At 37.4% G+C, this 16268-nt stretch overlaps 1 protein-coding gene across 1 annotated transcript in view; it reads right to left on the bottom strand.

Moving 5' to 3' along the window:
• Positions 1 to 14978, bottom strand: part of C18H2orf88 (chromosome 18 C2orf88 homolog) — a 45761-nt gene extending 30783 nt beyond the window's left edge. Inside the window, exons 1-2 of the mRNA XM_005601637.4 lie at positions 14843 to 14978; positions 2007 to 2219 (exon numbers count right to left, since the gene is read on the bottom strand). The gene's annotated coding sequence lies outside the window, so the exon portion shown is untranslated. The remainder of the gene's footprint in view (positions 1 to 2006; positions 2220 to 14842) is intronic.
• Positions 14979 to 16268: the final 1290 nt, after the last annotated feature.

Raw genomic sequence — 16268 nt, 5'->3', positions numbered from 1 at the left:
GGCACAGATGTTAGCTCAGGGCCAGTCTTCCTCAGCAAAAAGAGGAGGATTGGCAGCAGATGTTAGCTCAGGGCTAATCTTCCTCAAAAATATTAATTAATTAAAAAAATAAAATAAAAAAATCCAGTTAAAAAATAATTCTTATCTCAAGAATTGTTGAAAACTTGTGGTATATTTAATCACTGACTTTCTTTTTACTTTCAAGTACCATAATTTTAATATTAGGCATAAATTAAATTCAACTTTGTTTTTAAGAGGCATATTCTTATTTATACCGGAATAAAGCCTTTTCTCCCTATTGAATTGCAGAACTAAGTTTTTCAAATAAATATCTTGCAAGGAGACAAAGCAAGCTTTTCAATTATTATTTTGCTATGAATCATCAATTAACCTCTTCTGTCCCACAGACAAGAGGTGGAAAGCTAACCTGAAGTGATCAGGAGTCTCATTTGGTAGCTGTGACCCAGCTGTATGGTTTCTGTATGGATCTCAGAGCTTTTTCTAAGCCTCTCATGCTCCCTTTCTAAATGATGGCCAAAAAAATGTAATAGATGTAATCCTAATCCTAAAAAGCATTGGTTTAAAATAATTATACATACACAATGCAAACTGGAACTCTGTATAATGTGACTGGTTAAAATTCTTACATATTCTTTCCGAAAATGGGGAAACAAGAGTCCACAGTTAGTGGCAAAGGAACGAGTCATAATCTAACATTGATTTAGGAGATTTTTTTCCCCCATCTTCCCATTACATTTTATATATGTGTCTACAATAATAAATACTTAATTGTAATGAATGGTTTCTATTTATGTATCATCATTCAAATGGCAGAAATAACATCTTTTCAGTTAAGTATCTTCAATCCTAGTTGAGTGCCTGGCACTTAGTAGGAACTCAGATATGTCAAATAGATGAAAACTAAAGGATGTGGTAAATACATTAGGGAGAGCTGTGAATTCCAGGCCAAGACCTCAGATTTATAAATCACAAGGGAGGAGAAAATTTTGTAGGATTTGATATCCTGTGGATGACCTAATAGAAATCAAACTTCTAAAAATGCAAAGTTAAAAATACACCAGTTGGATGATGTTTACCTCAAGATGATCTAGTAATCTGCTTCAACCTGGAAACAAGCTTACTCTAATTTATTACAATGCACTCTTTTGCTTACTTTTTAACAGTCTTTGCTTGTATAAGAACTTTTATTCTTTCATTTCCAGTAGAATTAAAAAAATAAATTTACTCTCAAATATTTAATTATTCAAATTTACTATTTTTAGTATAGTATAAATTTATAGTATAGTATAAATTTAGTATAGTATAAATTTACTACAATTTTTTTCAGACAATAAATATCTTCAGGGGCCAGCCCAGTGGTGTACTGGTTAAGTTCATGGGCTCTGTGGATTTGGATCCCAAGCACAGACCTACATACCACTCTTTGAGCCATGCTGTGGCAGCATCCCACATACAAAATAGAGGAAGATTGGCACAGATGTTATCTCAGTGACAATCTTCTTCGAGCAAAAAGATGAGGATTGGCAACAGATGTTAGCTCAGGGCCAATCTTCCCCACCAAAAAGAAGGAGAGAAAAGAAAGAAAGAAGGAAGAAAGGAAGAAAGGGAGGGAGGGAGAGAGGGAGGAAGGAAGGAAGGAAGGAGGGAAGACAGAGAAAGGAAAAGAGAGAGAGAGAGAGAGAGAGAGAGAAAGGAAGGAAGGAAGGAAGGAAGGAAGAAAGGAAGAAAGAAAGATCATCATTACAATGTCTCCTAACAAAAATTGTTCCCATGTGCCCAAGATCTTAAGTAAGAAAACTCCAAAGGAATCCTCTGATATGTCTATCAGAACTTAAGTTTGGATTATATTTATTATCAATACATCTTATACAAGGCTCTTAAATAGTCATCTTATTTTCCTGGTATTTCATTAAGTAAACATGGGGATATTATCATTCCAATTTTACTGACAAAGAAGACAAAAGGTGTGAAGCCCACTGCCTTACCTCAGCAGTCAGAAATGTGGTAGCAGATATCAGAGTGGAACTTGTTTCTCTCAGATGTTTCCTTTGTGTCTCTATAAGCAATTATGCTTTCTTTTCCAAAGCTTCTTTTCACACAGTTTTAATTACAAGTTTCTGTTATGTTTATGTTCCACATGTAGGGCTGGTTTTCCTTCAAAAGATTTCCACTCCACTTTTTCCCAACTACTTCATTGCCTAGGGTGGTTGAGGAGAAGAATATTCTGCTTAAACAAAGTTATCATAAAACCAGCATATGCACAGCTAATTTTTAAAGTTATTGTATTAGAATACAAAATTTACTCATATTACTACTCAGATTTTCAAAGAAAATAACTTCTCTCTTTCCTACAACCTATCCTAATTACCCTCCACTCCACTAGGCAGCAGGCGTAGACAAGTGAAGGTGGGATTGGGGGAAGTAACACGTGTGCTCAGTTAGCCATCTTGATCCAGAGATCCTCTGGATTTAAATCTCACGTCCTCTGTACCACAGGGAGCATCTGAGGTAGCAATGAGTTTGAGGAAACTTGATTAATAGGCCTGTCAACTACAAACCAAGTAAGATGTCTACCAAATAACGACCTTGGTTCTGGAATAGCTGACCAGATACCATTTTTTCCTGGCAGTGATTAGAGAGCAGAATCAATAGTCTTCTAAGGTCACTCCTGCTTCCTCATAATAAGCTCATATCATCTGATTACAGGTCTTTTCCTTTTGGAGGCTGAGACAAAAAAAAAAAAAATTGTTTATCCAAAAGTAAGTCCAGAACACATTCCTATTTTAATGTATGGGCAAATATTTTCTTATACAATAAGAGAATATTTCTCCTGCTCAGTCCTTGCTTCTGCAGAAACATCTGTAATGGGGGGGGGTCTATATTGAGCTCTGCATTTTATCTCATAACTGATTCCTGCCCCAGGAATCAAAGGCTGATGAAAGTGCAACAAAAATAAAAACTAACAATCTGTTCTACAGGGAGTCTAACAGCTCTCTCCACGAGACCAAAGACCACAAGACATGACCAGAGTAAAAATGGAATGGTTATGCCTGGAGTCCACTTGCTACATGTTTAGAATTTCGGCCTGAGAAGCCTAGATGTGTTGTTTATGGAAAATAAATCAAGTATAATTTTAGATGGAAGGTCTATTAAATTAATAGTTGTGCCACTTAGATAAAGTAAAGTAAAGACTGGTATAAACTACAGTCTGGATTCAACCATATTGGACCATCCATGTGGGGCTGATAAAGGCAAACAAAATGACTAGTTACTATGTCTCGATAGGAGTGTTACTGATCATCTCTGGAGGCAGGGAGTGGCTGGCGTAAGGTCTTCCCTCAGGCTCCAGCACCGTGACCGGAACGAGCTGAAGCCTTTTCTCAGGAGCAACTAAAATATAGTATCTCCTCCATAGCCGGCCCCCTCCTGTTGCACATGTGACAGCCGCTGACAACACTGGCAGACAACTTTGGATACCTGGCAGTTCCCTTAACAACTTTAGCAAGAGTGAGAACAGCAAGCCACAAGTCCTATTTTAGAATCATCTTCAACTGTAAGGAGCAGCGTCAGAAAACCACCCTTACTACTGACAGAAGATGGCCTGGGAACTCAGAAAACCGTTGACAGTTGATTAAATTGTTTTTCCTTCTCATATTTGTCACTTTTCCATCATGTATATTTTCAAGAAAAAAGTTTAATTATAAATCTAATAATCTAATCTAATAATCAATAATCAAATCTGATAATCTAATCCATCAAATCTAATAATCTAATAATCAATCTAGAATTGAATTAAAGCCTTGGTTTTGTGAAGCTTAAAAATTTCCAAGTCTCTTGAGACTATTTGCTCCTCTATAAATCAAAGATTTTCTAATGAATCATCTAAGACCAAGCAAAAGTTACATTTTAGCATTCTTCATATCAGTGTTTTATTAACTTTATGCTTAAGACTATAAGTGATTGACCAGAAGCTAAATTAATTCTACTATGAATTCTTTTAAGATTAAGCAGAATTAAAAAAACCAGTATGTCTTTCAAAGATAAAACCTTTTAATATTTTGATATATTTCCTGTTAGTCTTTTATAAAATTTATAGTAAATGTCTATACACTCATATTTTATATAGTGGTTCTTATACATAGTGTTCCATAACATGATTTTTATTTCACATAACATTAAATAGGATTGACTTTTTCTATAATTGGTGACTATAAATTTACAGAATTTAAATGAATAGAACTATGGTTACATTTAGAGAAACAATCTAGAATAGGAAATTTTTCTTTCTGATTTAAAGAAAGCATGACCAGACTATTATGTAACAGCAAATGGACATGTGGCATCATTAAGAAAATTTTACTGTTCTATTAAGAATTAAAAGTTACTTATCCATGGGATTAATACACTTTATGTGTCTTGGAATCTCTCAAACATTTAACATCCCTCATGCTGGAATCCATTTGTAATTATTATTTAATATCTATACTTAATTTTTCAAAGCCTATTCCTCTTTAAAAGAAATCTCAGCTGAAGAAAGAGAGCTAGTAACATACATAAAACATTTTGCCTTGATGTCATTTTACCTAGTCAGTGTAGGTCGAACAGAAAGGCCTAGTCATACTTGCATTAAGTGAGAAAGAAGTATATCCTAAAGTTCCAATTTGTTTCCTATTCCAAAAATCAACACACAAGTTTCATTTAATCATATTTTGTAAACATCATTGGAGAAAACAAATTTCAAAGTGTACCCTTTCAGCACACGATATGGTGAGCTATACAAGTTTCATAAGAACTATAAATAAATGGCCGAGAAACTAATATTTTGGGCTTGGCATTTTGAGGTGGGGGATCCCCAAAGAGGAACATGGACAGATATGCCTATGGCTTAAAAAAACATTCTTCTACGACTAGTGCCATCAAGGCAAGTAGGAAACCCTAAATAGGAGGAGAGTGTGGGGATCATAGAATGATGTCATAAATGGCCATATCATCAGCCCACTCTGAGACCTTTGAATATGTAGTTGTTTGCAAAGCAACTTACTTAAGAAACAGAAATCAAAAAGATCAAAGTAACCTGAGATTGAAAGTCACATCAAAACTACATCCATGAAAAAGATCAACTATTTCTTGATTGTCCTTCTTAAAAAGTTCATAGTTCTATCTTCAGAAATGAACCTCCACTGTCAGTGTAACTGCCTGGATCTAAAGAAATGTCGCAACTCTAAACTAAATCATTAAAAGAAAGGGTTCGATAAAGTTTTATGCGCAATGAACTTCTCAACTCATAAATTATTCCAGTTTTGCATTGGCAAATTCTAGTTCATAATAGCTTAATGTTTTCAGATAAAGAGAGCTGTTTCAAAAGTTAAAGAGCAGACATGCAGAAGGGGCCAACAATGGCTCTTAAGAATGGATTACTGCAACTTGAACCTTTTCACATTTTTTCTTCATTAGCCTCCTTGATACTTTCCCCTCCCAAGTATGCCAAAAGTCTGGTTTTGTGAGTCACTGAATTCAGCCTTTTTTCTTAAAGTGATCTCTCAGTCTGAGATATTGAATGTTATTGGCAAGCTCTATTAATTTACGTCATGTTGGCTAGAAGAAAGCGGTTACAAAGCAGTCATCAGCCCAGGACCTTAGGGACAAGAGAACTTGGAATACCAAGCTTCTCAAAACAAAGGGAGCTCAAAGAAATGAGTCCTACTTACAGACAAATATGACAGAACTGCAACACTCTCACAGCCCTACTTCACAAATCAAAATGGGGCATGTCCTGAATTCAATGAAGAAAACCAAAGATCTCCAGAAATTGAGTACAGTTTAGCTCATGACCAAAGAGTGAATATTTTATACTCACAAAAATACCATTGTTAATAGTGATTTATATAGAAAGTGAGAATACAACGGCTCATTACAACAGTACTCACTAACCTAGAACTCCCATCAACCTCCTAGGAGGTCACGCCCTTTAGCTCCACCACTGCAACCAGGCCCATGGACACAAGCACCCATGACAGGCCAGACTGCCTGGGACCCTTAGGCAATTACAACATCAACAGAATTTGTACCAAATTGAGTGGATACCAATCACTGCTAATTACAATGCTCATGCATAGGGAGAAAGGCAAGTGCTCAATGCCACCCCAGACTTCTGTAGTTCCCTTTGGCCTGTCCTCTGTTTTCTCAGATCTGGTGAATGCCACCATTGTCCTTCATCTCAGTCCCTTTCACTGCAGCCTTTGGAATCCTAATCCCATTCTAATCAACATCCTACATCTTCATCTTGTCATAGAAGTCTCTCTACCTCCAGGTCCTAAGGTAAACCTGCCCCTGGCCCTGCCCCCAGGATAGCCCTTCTCCTGCAGCTCCCCCTAAAATGGATATAAGATTCTCCCACCCACTTTTGTCTCCAAACATGAGCATTTCTCCTGCTTCTTGAGGCTTCTGCCTTGTGGTCACACCCTCTGCTATGCTTCATCACTCTTTTAGATCACGGTTCCACCTTCCTCTCCACCCCAGTGCCTGCATAACACTGGAGATGATGCTACCCATGGAGACAGAATAAAAAAGGTAAACTTCTTTAATGATATTATGAGACCGTGGATCCCCTCGGGAATTTATAATTTAATCAATAACATTAAAAGTAATGTGATCACAGTTTGCATAATAAAACATTTAAAATATATAGATATTTCTGTAGGATTATAAAAACAAATTCTTACTGGTTCCTATTCAATAAGTGAAACACTGTTTAATTTACTTCAAATGAATTAATGCAAGAAATAGGATGTTACTAAACTTTTAATGACGCTGCTTGTTTGAGGGGTCTGCATACATACTAAAAAGTAGGTTAAATTTAACTTCTGCTAAAAAACTCTGCTTTTATGATCTGATGTTTAGAGTCTTCCATATTCCCTTTTTTAAAGTACAGTTGTTGCTCTTTTTTTCTTGAGGAAGATTAGCCCTGAGCTAACATCTGTGCCCATCTTCCCCCATTTTATGTGGGACACCTGCCAGAGCATGGCTTGATAAGCGGTGCTAGGTCAACGCCCATGATAGAAACTGGTGAACCCTGGGCTGCCCAAGTGGGGCGCACAAACTTAACCACTCCGCCACCGGGCCAGCCCCTAAAGTTTTTATTGAAGCACAACACTCATTTCCTTTTGATTTACACTTAAGCCTTTATAAATGGATTAATTTTTTAAATTATGTGTGTCTTTTCCTTTATAGGTTCTCAGTCCTGTCTTGGTTAATCAACAACTTGAGGAATACTGGCATATACACAAAATCTCTTATTTCTTCTTTCTTTAGTCAGTTTGGAACTTATCTTGATATGCTTTTTTCCAGATGAATAGGCTGTTGGGTCAGCACCATTTTAAAAATAACCCATCTTTTCCCTTTTAACTGAAATATCATTTTTGTTATGTATCAAATATCCACATGTGCTGGGATCTATTTCTGAGCTCTCTAGTTTGTTCGCTGACTTGTCTCTTTCTAAGTCAAAACCAAAGCCAATAAGGAGGTCATGATATGCTTCAATCTCGAGAGGCAAGTTGTTCCTTACTGGTCTTCTTGTTCACGTTTATTATTCCACATGGTCTTTAAGAGCACTTTATCCAGTTCTCCCTGCAACTAATCTTATTCCAATTTAAATTAGACTTGTCTTACATTTGCTCAATTTGGGGAGAATTCATACTTTTATGATATTAAAACTTTCTATCTAAAAACAGATATTGTTTAATCTATGTAACTTTTTTTCAGATGGTCTATTGTTATTTTTGTCCTCTTTTATAACTGGTTGCTAGTACAGAAAAAACTAATTTATTTTTACTTATCTACCTTAGGTCAATTTCAACATTAGTATTTCAATGAACATTCTAAACCTTCCTCACTGTTCAAGCTGTCCTCATTCTCATCAGACATCCTTATTTCCTGCTTCATTAAAAAAAAAATTGGGGTTATCAGCTTTCCAGACTCCTGTGTGCGTAGTCACCTATGTTCATAACCATTCTTAACATTTTTTCCTCCATTCTTGGAGGATGAAATTTGTTTCTTCCTGTTCAAGTCCGGACTCTGTTGACTCCAACCCTTTCAACTTCCTTGAGGACCTTGCTCCATTACTTATGCTCCCTTCTTTCCTGCATTTTCCACCTCTGCTTCTTATTTCTTTTCCTCAGCCCCTACTCTGTGCTCTGTTAAATTCCTCCTTTCTGTTGTGGAGAGACTCCTTTAATTATCTTGGCCATTCAGCCATTTCCAACCGTCAGAAACACATTACTCTGATTGGTAGCTCTTCTCCTACCTTCCCTTAACATAGGCTAAAGCGATGGCTCTATGAGCTCAGAGTGAGAAGGCAAGGGTCTGGTTCCCAGACACCTCCTCATCCTCTCTCTTGCTCCTCTGTATTTGGGGCAAAAGTGGGGGATGAGGGGACAGAAAAATGTCTCCCTCCTTGACTGAAGAAAGTTGCATTCCTCTATGTTGGCTGTCCCTGCCTCTGTGGCTAACACTCAATGGCCATCAATGTTCTCCAGGGAGCACATGCTCAAATGCTGGCTTTCTCTTCTAGTACATTTATGGATTCTTAAGTACGCCCTGGTAAAAGATGCATCTGCTGCACAGTTGGAAGAGCGTCTCCCTGTTGCACAGCTTCCTCAGGGAGGAGATCTGCCTACAGGCATCTATCTCTTCTCCACTGCCCAGTTAGCTCCTACACAGGCAGTCCACCTCACTCCCTGGAATAGATCCCATTCCCTGACCAAATGGCCACAGTATTTTGCAAATTATCCCTCAGAGTGGATTTTACTTCCCCACCCCTTGAATCTGGATTCAGTCATGAAACTTGCTTTAGCCAGTGGAACATAAAAAAATGTGACTTTGGGGGTTTGTGTGCATGAGCCAAGTCATACTGCTATTGTAAAGCAAAACCCAGCCCTATGCTATGTACAAGAGGCACTCCTAAGGCAATGCAATTCGGTAAAGATAAAAATAAAAGGACGAACAAATACAAATAAAAAGAAAGCACAGGCAGTGATTTTGATATCAGTGAACGTGGAATTCATACCAGACAGCAATTTTACAAGACTTTTTTTTAATGCTAACGGTAAGAATTCACAAGGAAGATAAGATATGAATATCTATGCACCAAATAACTTAGCAATAACTTTAATGAAGTAAAAACTACAGAATATACAAGGAGAAACAGAAACACTAAAAACAGGACACTTTAATTTACTTTCCAATCCAAAACAGGCCAAATAGTCAAAAAATATAAGATACAAGAAGATAGAAATAATCACAGAAACAAAAGGGACTCTGAAGCTACTTTGCACAACTCTATGAAAATAAATAAACCCAGATGAAATGGATAATTTTCCAGGAAAATGTAATCAACCAAAACTCCTCCTGGCAGATTCAGAAGTTTTAGAGAGCTCAATTTCCACTGAAACTGATAAATTAGGTTGTAGCAGCATAAGCATAGTTAAGAATATCAAGGTTAACATGGTAAGATAATACTAAAGCGGTGTGCCTGAATTAGGGAAATCCTAAAGAAGTGGTTGCAAATTAACTTAATTGTTGCTTATATATGTTGTAAATATCTCTTCCACCCTAAAAAAGTACCATTCTCTAGTCTCACAGAGGAATCTTTAGAGAGTAGGTAATTCTAATACTATTTAAACTGTCCCACATCTTAGAAAAATGAAAACTTCTAGATTATTTTACAAATTATAACACTGATACTAAAGTCGGATCCATTGCAAAAAAGATGATCAATTTTACTTATGACTATCAATTCAAAAGGTCAATAAAATATTAACAAACAGCACATTAAGAGAATAACGTGTCTTAATCAAGTGGGGTTCCTCCCACCACCACCTGTGCAAGAATGCAAGAATAGTTCAATAGTACAAAATTTATTCATGTATTTTAGCATATTAATAAATCCATGGAGAAAAACTGTGTTTATATGATAGTCCTTGAAAAAGAATTTGATAAAAATCAAATTTACTCTTATTTTTTCAAAAAAAGCACTCAAAATAAGAGTTGACGAAAACTTCCTTTATATGATTATACATATTTTACCTCAGCCCTAAGGCTAGTATATTTCCTAACGGGGAAACACTGGAGATATTCCCTCTAAAGTCAGGAACTCGACAAAGATGCCCACAATCACCACGACTATTTCAAACTGTCTAACTGATTGCCTAATACCTCCAACACTATAGAAAATTAAAGGTATAACAATTGGAAAAAATAAAAAAGATCTCTATATTTGAAGATGGCATGATTGTACACCTGGAAAATTTAAGAAGTAGCAAATGAAACTAAGTACTAATGAGAGAATTCAGCAAGGTAGCAGGACATAAGATTATTAATACACAGAATTAACATACATATATATATAGACACACAAACAATAACAGAAATAATGGAACAAGTAGACCCCATTTCAATAACAACAAAAGACAAATACTTAGGACTTTAATAAGAAATACCCAGAACATAAAGGAGAATCTTTCTAATACTCACAAAGGATAGAAAAGTTAACTTGGGAAGATGTGGAGAAAAAGGAACCCTTGCGAACTCCTGGTGGGAATGTAAATTGGTACAACCACTATGTAAAATAGTACAGAGGTTCCTCAAAAAATTAGAGATAGGACTACCACATGATCTACTCCTGGGTATTTATCTGAAGGAAACAAAAACACTAACTTGAAAAGATATCTGTCTCCTCATGTTCACTGCAGCACTATTTACAAGAGTCAAGATATGGAAGCAACCTAAGTATCCACTGGGAGATGAATGGATAAAAAAATTTTGGTATATATATATATATATATATACACAATGGAATATTATTCAGCCATAAAAAAGAAATAAATCATGAAACATAGATGAATCTTGATGGCATTATGCTGAGTGAAATAAGTCAGACAGAGAAAGACAAATATTGTATGATCTCACTTATCTGTGGAATCTGGAAAAAAAAGCCAAAACCAAACTCACAGATACAGAGGACAGATTGGTGGTTGCCAGAGATGGGGGGGGGAGGGCAGGCAAAATGGGTAAAGGGGGTCAAAAGGTACAAGCTTCCAGTTATAAAATAAATAAGTCCTGAGGATATAATGCACATCATGGTGACTGTAGTTAATAATACTGTATCGCATATTTGAAAATTACTAAGATAGCAGATCTTAAAAGTTCTCATTATAAGAAAAAAAATGTGTGACTACATGTGGTGACAGATGTTAACTAGACTTATTGTGATGATCATTTCACAATATTTACACATATCGAATCCTTATGCTGTCCATCTGAAACTAATATGTTACATGTCAATCATATCTCAAAAAAAATAAATAAAACTTTTAAAAAGTTAACTTGGATAAATGTAAAGATATGCTATATTCTTTGATAGGAAGACTCAATATCATTCTGGAAATATCTTCCAAAATCTCAGAAGCATTTATTCTCGATATAATAATCACATTTCTAGGAATCCCATATATGTGTATATATATATACACACATGTGTGTGTAAGTATGCGTAAGTACAGATAGTGAATATAGACAGATATAGATATCATATATAACATATATACATGTATATGCATATATCTTATCTGTGCTAATATGAAATGACAGTTGTGCAAGGTTATCCTTTTCAGGATTGTTTGTAAAAGCAAAAGATTGGAACACAAATATCCAGCAATAGGGGACTAGCTGAATACATCATGGTAGATCCATACAATAGAAAACGACGCATCCACAAGAAAGAATAAAGAAGATCTCTATCAACTACGGACTTGGAAACATCTCCAGGATACATTTTTATGTTAAAAAAAAAAGGAAGAATAAAAGAGCACAACCAGAGGCACTCACAACTAGAATATACAACTAAATACCAGGGGCTTTGGGGAGAAGAAAAAAAAAAGATTGGCAACAGATGTTAGCACAGGTGCCAATCTTTAAAAAAAAAAAGAATAAAAGAGTGTATATTTTAGGCTATCTTTTATGAAAGAAAGGAGGGGAAACAATACACTCCTATTTTCTTGTATTTGCATGAAGAAACACTGGGGGACAAAAAATAAACTAATAAAAATGATCATCTATAGCAGCTAGAGGAAAAAGGGTGGGAAGGAGTAGGAACGAGACTTCTATGCATTCTTCTTATATATTTTGATATTTGAATCAAAAAATTAAAATTAGTAAAAGTAAGATGTTTTCTTAGAATTTGGTGCCAATTTTTAGGGCAAAGATACCTGGATAAACTTTAGCAAAGTAACATGGTTTTAGATGTTACATGAGGAAATTGCCAATCTTTTACTTTCAATTTGCCAATCTTTTATTAGGGAACTTTATTTTTCAATGGAACTTGAGAACTCAGAAAACTTCATGAAATCAAGTTTTTACGAAATCCTTTATGTCAGTTACTGAGGATACAGTAAGAACACAGGTTCTTGCTCTCAAAGAGTTCAGACTTGAAGGAGAGACCAAAAATAAGCATGTGATTACAGAGCGTAAGAACACCAAGAGCTCTACACAACGTAGAACGTGATTACCTACCTTCTACCGCCAGGGAAGGCTTCCGAGAGGAGATGAGAGCCAAGATAGACTCTAAGGGACGACTAGGAGCTTGAAGGTGATGCCGGGGAGGCTCGGGGCTGAGGGTGCATTTCAAGCACAGGGGATAGCAAGTGCCATGTTCAGTACTGCTTCCATTTTCTTACAGGATACGTTTCAAGTTCCTTAGCCTCAAAGCAACCCTTCCCAACTTGGCTCTTGCCTATCTTTCCACCCTCATCTCCTGCCACTCTGGAAGCCTAGACCTATATACGGGCTGTATGAACTGGAAGGACAGAAATTGTGGTCAGAGTAATTTATTGGCATATAAGATTTCACATGCAGGGTGGCCCCTGGTCTAGAGAATCTCTGGAATGTCCCTTGGAGTTGTGGATGTCAGCTCTAAAGTAAGAGTGTTTGCTGAGCTGATCAAAGGGAGATGGCAAGATTTTGGAGCAGAGGGAAAAACCGCGACCCAGGTGCACTAAGCTCAATAAATATTGGAGAGCAGGGCCCATATGAATCTAACTTCATTTACCAAGTAAGTACTGTGTTCCAAGTGCTGTCCTCAGAAAGATCTTTTAAATGCATAAATCATGTTACACCCTTGCTTAAAATCATTGCATTTAAAATAAAATTAAAGCTCTTTCATCTGGCCTTCATATTCAGGTCCCATAAATTCTGTCCCCAGCCCACATCTCTAACCACGCTCTGTGACACACTCTCCCTCTCACAATGGCCTCTTTCAGTCTCTGGACGTGTTGCACTGCCCATCTGCAGTGCCCTCTCCGTCCCTTGCTCCATCGCCTAAATCCTACTGATCCTGCCATTCTCACAGTAAACGTCAGCTCCTCAGGCCTTTCCTCCTGACCACCTCTCCACCATCTAAGTTATACCTCCCATGAATCCTTTGTTACAGCACTCTACATTTTCTTTCATATTAGATTTTGTAATTATGTATACGTATATGTTTACTTTTTTAAAGAGTTTCTTGCCTCATGAGACTACAAGCTTCATGAGGGAAGGAATTATTTTGTTCAGTACTTAGAAAAATTCCTGGTGTGTAGGAATCAGTAAAGATTTGTGAAAAGAAGGAATAAATTTAATCTTCATAACCTTGCAAAATGATATTCTTATCCCCTCTTTTCAGATGTGGAAGTTGAGTTCAGAAAGGTTAGGTGATCCATTCAACATTCCAAAATAAGAGTGCAAACCCCAATCCCATGATCGTACATGCCATATTATCTCCCAAATGAACAGGGGCTTCTCATGAAAATAAAAAAGAAAGGCCTGGGAGTGGCATAGGCAGCTAAAGAGGATGCTAACCTGTCTCCCGGTTCCGGTTTATGAGGTTATGGTCAAGGACAAACAGCAGTCTCTGTGGGGTTGAAAATGAAGTAGGGTCCTTGGGGTCTCAACTAAAATAAAGACGTGACAGAATATTCTGTACATAGGTTGAGGAATAGGGCTTTTGGAGGATCCTGTGGAACTGAGTTAAGAGACTGGACAGCAGCAAGAAAACGGGCAAGCAAAGGGGGTGAGGTTTCCGAGCAGCCATGGGGATAAAGGAACGAACGGATGGCCGACTGATGCAAGTGAGTACTCTGGAAGTGCGGGGGCCTCTGGGAACAGGCCTGGACAGAATCAGAGGGCGTGAACTACAGGAAGTATCAGGGCGATCAGGAAGTACTCCATCAGTAGGAGGCTACGGTGGAAATTACCTTCCTCTAAGTTTTCTGAGCACACTTCTCCCTGGAGAGCCTTCTGCTCCACTAAATGGCCTGTCTGCCCCTCATCAAGTTCTGGCACATTCCCTAGTTCCTTGGAAACTCCTGCTTCGCTGCTATTAGCTGAGCTATGTCCTGCTGCAGGGCCAGGTCAAGACAATAAATCATGATCAGTAGAGGAAGTAGGAGTAGTGACTACACAGCAGCGCCAGGAAGCATTTTCCAGGAGGAGACTTAGAAGTTTAAAGTGTCTGGGACATGTTTCACACCGCATCTTACGCTCTCAGAAGTGAGCGTAAATCTGGGTATAGTCTTAGACCACTTAAGAATGTGGCAGGCCTAAAAGGAATGGACATGAATGGTTTTTAAAAACACTAAAGCTCCTGGCTTCAGACATATTCCATTATAGTTAAAATCTGTACACTTATGTTATATTCAAAGATAGATAAAAAGTAATAATATTAGGTTTATTATGTCAATCACTAAAAAGGAAAATATTTGGTATTAACAGTTGCTAAGAAAAACTATACCTTAAATCTGGAATCCAAATCATTCAAAACAGATATCCTACGAAGTGTGTAGAAATAGTCTGGTGGCTCCTGAAAGGCAACAACAGCTGGCTCCCAGCCACCCTTTGCCTAGAAACAGTTGCTAGGCAGTACTAGATTTGCTCACAAATGCACTTTCCACCCAATGATCAGTATTATGAAGACATATGCCATCTCCCAATCAATTTTTCTACTCCTGTTTCATTAAAGGCAAGAGACTCTGGTAAACATTATTGATGATGGCTCACACTCTCATGGACACTGAATCATGCTATGCTATTTCCTGGACAAAATGATTAAGATCTTGGCCTTCTATGTCTAGGTGTGTTTACAAAAGCCTGAAAGCTACATATTTCATTTGTTCTTAATTTCTTTGAGACTGAGTATAAATGTTGTCTAGGGACCAAAATAACAGAATAATGGATCTGAGACTCATTTTCTTTCAAGTTCTTTTTGTTGATGCATAAAAAACCAATACTACAATTCATTTAATTGAAACTCATTTTAAAAGCATTTAGTAGACAGATTCTGAGAATTTGACTTATTTAAAGAAAACAATTATGTCATCATTTTAGATCTTTTTTTTTTTTTGAGGAAGACTAGCCCTGAGCTAACATCTGCCAATCTTCCTCTTTCTGCTGAGGAAGACTGGCCCTGAGCTAACATCTGTGTCCCACTTCCTCTATTTTTATACGTGAGACACCCACCACAGCACGGCCTGACAAGTGGTGCCATGTCCGCACCCAGGATCCGAACCGGGAAACCCCGGGCTGTTGAAGTGGAAGGTGGGCACTCAACTGCTGCGCCACTGGGCCCACCCCCCAGATCTTTAAGGTTTTACCTTTGTTTTGTATTGAGGCTAGTACTGTGCTCAGTAATACAAGAATAAAAGGTGAAAGTATGATTGACCCTGTTCTGAATGGAGCTATTTCTACGGCATCTGCCAAATCATTTATTGGATATACTGCCATCACCTGCACTCAATACTTCCAAAAACAAATAGATTTTTTCCTCAAAGCAGCTATGCTTCTAATATTTCCTTTTTGCTAAAAGCACCATCACATTCCTGGTCCTTCAGACTTACAATCCCTGGAGCTATAGTTGCCTCTCCCCTACATATTCTCCATGTCGCATAAAATCTTGCTTCTTATTCCTTCTGTGCTCTCTTCTACTGAGCCATCCTGTTTATTAATGTTTTCATTTTTTCTATTTGCCAGCAAAAATACATACATAAGGGCCGACCCCGTGGCCTAGTGGTTAAGTTCTGCTCACTTTGCTTTGGTGGCCCATGTTTGGTTTCTGGGCATGGGGTTACACCGCTTGTCAGCCATGCTGTGGTGGAGACCCACACACAAAATAGAGGAAGACTGGCATACATGTTAGCTCAGAGCGAATCTTCCTCAAACAA

Source organism: Equus caballus, chromosome 18 (assembly GCF_041296265.1).
Source record: "Equus caballus isolate H_3958 breed thoroughbred chromosome 18, TB-T2T, whole genome shotgun sequence".
Classification (NCBI taxonomy): Eukaryota; Metazoa; Chordata; class Mammalia; order Perissodactyla; family Equidae; genus Equus; species Equus caballus.
The sequence above is the reverse complement of the archived record's forward strand: the minus strand, read 5'-3'. Positions and strand labels throughout refer to the sequence as shown.